The sequence below is a fragment of the Lactuca serriola genome, chromosome 7 (assembly GCF_051521515.1).
Source record: "Lactuca serriola cultivar US96UC23 chromosome 7, Lser_US96UC23_V15, whole genome shotgun sequence".
Lineage (NCBI taxonomy): Eukaryota > Viridiplantae > Streptophyta > Magnoliopsida > Asterales > Asteraceae > Lactuca > Lactuca serriola.
The window spans coordinates 21,503,181-21,508,321 of record NC_136414.1 but is presented as its reverse complement, the minus strand read 5'-3'; positions in this window follow the sequence as shown (position 1 = coordinate 21,508,321).

Genomic DNA, 5,141 nt, shown 5'->3' with positions numbered 1-5,141 from the left:
TTAGCCAAAGTGATGTAAAGGAGAGTCAATGTCCTCGTAAATATGAATCTGTAAATATTATGAATGTCGAAAACGCATGCAACAACCCAAATTTCAAGTCTAAAAATTTCGTTTCTAATTAATTGACTTGTAAAAACATTCATAAGAAAACACCATCAAATCATAATTTTTCATAAAAACCACAACTCGTGTCTGAAATCCATTTACAAAAGCAGGAATAATGTCAGAGTACAATCCCAAGAAACTCTAGTGCGAAAAACCAACATGTGTGTGTATGATGTGCCACTACCGCGCCAACTCCTTCCCCTTTGCTAAAGAGGTACCTGAAACCAAAACTATAAACTGTAAGCATGAAGCTTAGTGAGTTCCCCATCGTACCACATACCATACAATCACATAGCATATATACTGCCGGGCAATTCTGGGGTGCCCGACCTGCCCGGTACGATCATTTTGGGGCGTCGACCTACCCGTACGACCATTCTGGGGTGTCGTCCTACCCGTGGCAAGCCATTATGGGGTGCTGACCTACCCGTCGGTCCTAACAACCGACCCTCGGGGACTATTCTACCCCTACTGCTACTATCACATATATCATAACATAACATACTATCAGACATATCTGGGTTGACCGAATTGCCCTTCGGTCCTAACAACCGAACTTGGGGACTGTTCCCCTCCTATTACCACTATCACATATAACATATCATGCCAGCATATAAACATATCAGGTAGTAGCAAGCCTAGATGATATCACAAAGACAATCATCTAACATACAACTCCTACTGGTGGGCCGGCATTGTGGCCGTAGACCCACCGCTACTAGAAGGTAACTCACCTCGAACAAGTAGCTGTTGATAATTCGTATGGGAAGTCTCTGTATGCTGCTGCTCCGGAAATCCTCCGGCTACAATCCCCACAAAACACTTAGTCAGAAACTGACATCTACTCTTAGGGTAAAATGACTATTTTACTCCCAATCCAGTCCAAGTCAAAGTCAACTTCAAGTTGACCCGACTCGCCGAGTTGGGCCGTCAACTCGTCGAGTCCCTAACCCTTTATACGTCCTCATCCATGACTCGACTCGTCGAGTTTGGTGATGACTCGACGAGTTCCTCTTCTATAAGAACATCGAATGATCCTTCATCCGACTCGCCGAGTTGTATGAACAACTCGTCGAGTTCACCTTCATCTGATAAACAAGTCTGACCTCGACTCGCTGAGTTGTATGAACAACTCATCGAGTTCATCTTCAATCTTAAGGAGATTGCCTTGGACTCGCCGAGTCTGTTCTAGCACTCGTCGAGTCCCATGAACTCCAGGTCTAAAACTAAGTCCAAAGCGTTGGGTCACTCTTTCTGACCTGCTACAACCCTTCTAACACCCAACTGAGTTCTTTTGACCCTCAACAGACATGGGACTCATAGCCTTGGACTCGTCAAATCCCAGGAACGGACTCACCGAGTCGGTAACGTCCACACTCTAAATCCTCGATTTCTATGTACAACCTTTGATCAAAATATAGATCCAAGCTCCTACAATCATTCTAGCACGTAAAGTTACAAAGTTTACATTCATGCATGGGACTTTGAGCTCAAAAAGACATAAAATAAGCTCTTATGATGCATGGGACCTTTCATGGGTGCAAAAGCAGCCCCCAACTGCCTTGTGACTCCCTTAATGACTTGATTCAGAAGCCCCAACCCCCAACCATGTTTGCAATCATGGTTGGTCATCAAAATGGCTTATAAAAGCCCTAAATCTCCCCAAAAAGGAATATAACAAATGAAAGATCAAGGTTACAACTTTTTACCTTCAATGAACTGTAGAAGGTGAACAAACTCGGGTTCCCTTGGTCTTTACTCGCTTCCTCAAGCTTTTCTCCTTCCTTCTTAAGACCATAAGCACTAAAACCCACCAACAAGGCTTAGATTGCTTCAATAACGGCTAGGGTTTCAATGAGAAGTGTTCTGGGAGCATAAGAGATGTTGTGGTCGACATAACATTGCTTAAATAGGGTGCAAACCCCCAGATTAGGGTTTTTGTCCAGACAGGGTCTACTCGTCGAGTCCGGGACACGACTCGCCGAGTCCATTGCTTAAATCACGCGTCCCGTCCCACTTCTACTCGGCGAGTTGGTCCTTCAACTCGCCGAGTCCATGACCAAAAATTCAAAATACTTGGATAAAAATAAAAGAAATACGTACCAAGAACCAGGTGCTACAACACATCTCGTATGATGAAGATATAAATTTTGCAAAGTCTTTTATAGTGTAATCTTTATAGACTATAAAGTGAAAATGGATCGTGAATTAGTCAATAAAATCTACATGAAAGTTTTCGTCATAGATATAAATCTGTGGATATAAAGAACGTCGAAAATGGAGCTCGTATGCGAGAGTTACGATTTTTCAAAGATTGCGAGAAATACCTGCGAGGAGGGCGACGTGACACCACCCAGAGGGTGCCACATGGCAGAGCAGGAGACTAACCTCCATACCAACCTCGATGACATGACCTATCGAGAGAGTAACATATGGCACCACCAGGAGATAGACTCGTTACCACGACACAACACGCCTCATACCATAATGCGACATGCCTATTGAGAATCCCTACAAATAGCTCATTTCTCTTATCCATTTTCACACCACTTTCTCTCCAACTATTTCCCCCACCTCAAAGATCAGATTTCTGAGTTTTCGAGACTTTAGCGAAGTGTTGCGACAACATAAAGCCCAATAAAAAGAAGTATTCGGAGTCGAAGTTATGTTTGTGTAACTTATACTATTGTTCATCGTCGTTATTACGTACCTATAAATAAGTTTATCAGTAATACTAGTTGTTATATTAATTTATCTACTTACGAGAGTGATGTATAGGCAAGATCTGGTGAGGTGTTTAATGTGGATGTTCCAAACAGTATATCTTTTATGAATCATAACCTACCTCCAATAAGATCTTACATAGTTATTCCCTATTTGGTAGAACTCGATATTCTTTGAGATTATTAAAGAATCCATAAATTGTTAATATAACCTTATAAATACAAACGAATGCTAAAACGTATAAGTAATATTCGTATTTGGATCATTTAAAAAGGGAAAATTTAAGTGCTAGTCGAGGAGCTAACTTTCCCACGACTCTTCCACCTCAATCAAGTGAAGGCATGTATGCGTCACTATAAAGAACCTTCATAACATAACTCGCCTTTCATCTTTCCTTTTGCTAGTACAAATATTGAGTAATATGTATTGAAAAAGGTTGTTGTTATTACCACATGTAAAGGAATAAACTTCATTAAAATCTCATTTCTTACTTTATTCTTTAACTTAACTTCGTAGTTCATAATAAAATCCAAATTATAGCAATTTCAAGAACAATTAAACTTCTTTATATCGAGATTGTAACCAACAACATTAGAATATTAAACATGCAAACATTCAAGAACATTACGCCAACTTGAAAAACCAAATGAAGATCTCCAAAAACCAGGTGCACTAGGAATATGGAATGAACGATTTCTTAAAGATGAACTCCATATTAAGAATTCAATTGTTTTAATAACACGACCCATATGAAGATCTTCAAAAACTCCATGGAATTACATGATTTCTTGGCTTAAAGATCAATGAAAGAATAGTGAACTCCAGTAACGGCGATCATGATTCCTCAAGGATTAAAGAAGCTGCAAGCCTCAAATAGGAACTAGTAAAAGTGGTAGTGGTAAGTTAGACAACTAATGATGGTTATTTTAGAAGGAGTAATGGAATAAAAGGGAAGGTAAGTTGGTAAGGAGGCGATGGGAATGAATGACCAATGAAGGGTGGCGACGTCAAAGCAGACAACGTAGTGGGATGAATGACCAATGAAGGGTGGCGACGTCAAAGCAGACAACGTAGTGGGGTGGGTGTCGATGGTTTGGGCACGACTATGGTGGCTACCAAAGAGGAAATAAAGGAAGGGAAGTTGAGGGGATAAGTTGGTAAAATAAAAACAAACTTTATTTAAAAAAGTAAATTATAGGTACAATAGTTTTTCATATTATATATATAATAAATTGAGAGGACACTTGAGAACATGACTCTTTTGGATTTTCGAATTTGACCACAAAACTTTCTGCCTTTTAGATTTTGACCACATAAGTTTTGGTGCTCCTATTTTTCTCCTTTCCCTTGCATATATTCTTCCGCCGCCATTTCTTCTTTATCAACGACTCAGTCCTGATACTTCTCTAACCTTTTCATAACCACCGACTGGCCACCAAACTTTTCCCTTTTTTGACTTTTACCACTTCATTTTCACTCTCTGCCTCTTATGACTTCATCTCCACCGTATCCCCCTCTCTCTCGACAATCGATTTTCTTCCACTCCTGTCGTTTTCTTTGTGCCCTACTATTCCAAGTCCAATCTCAGGCCTCATCGGTAAGGTAAGGAAGTAACACAGCTTCAAACCTAGTAGCCAAAGTTAGAACCGCTTACTACCATCGTCGATTTTCTATATCTGGTCGTCGGCACCATCAAACCCAACTTTTCATTGGGTTTTTATTTTTGTCGCAAGTTATGTTTGCAGTTGTTGCACACACCAACTGCTCGACATATTGCTCCAAAGAATAATTATCTTTTTTACTTTTTTTTAGCTGCTTTGATTTATGCGGGTTTATGATGTTTTAGTTATATCAATTTCTTTTTTTAGTTACTTTGATGTTGATTGATTTATAGATGATGTGGTGATGAAGACTATTGTTGCAGTTTTGCCCATTCAAAGAAAACGACATCAACGAAGACGGAAAAATGGATGGGGCATAGAATCAGATTGAGGACAAAAACGAAGACGAACACTGTACTGACCTTTTATCACAGTTCTTCTGCTTTGTCTGTATATTTTACATTTTTTTATCAAATCGGCTATACGGTACAACCTTACATGCCTGCTATTATTTTCATATTATTCCCATTTTTTATTTGTGGATGACAGATGTGTACCCATTTCATGCCATTATATAATGTTTCATTTCATGGAGAAGGAAGTTGATTATTGTTTTTAAATTCTAATGTTACAAAATATTATTGTAAATGTTTTCATCTGTTCAATACAGGTATGTGGCGATTTATGTTTTTATAACCTGCGGCTTTGTAG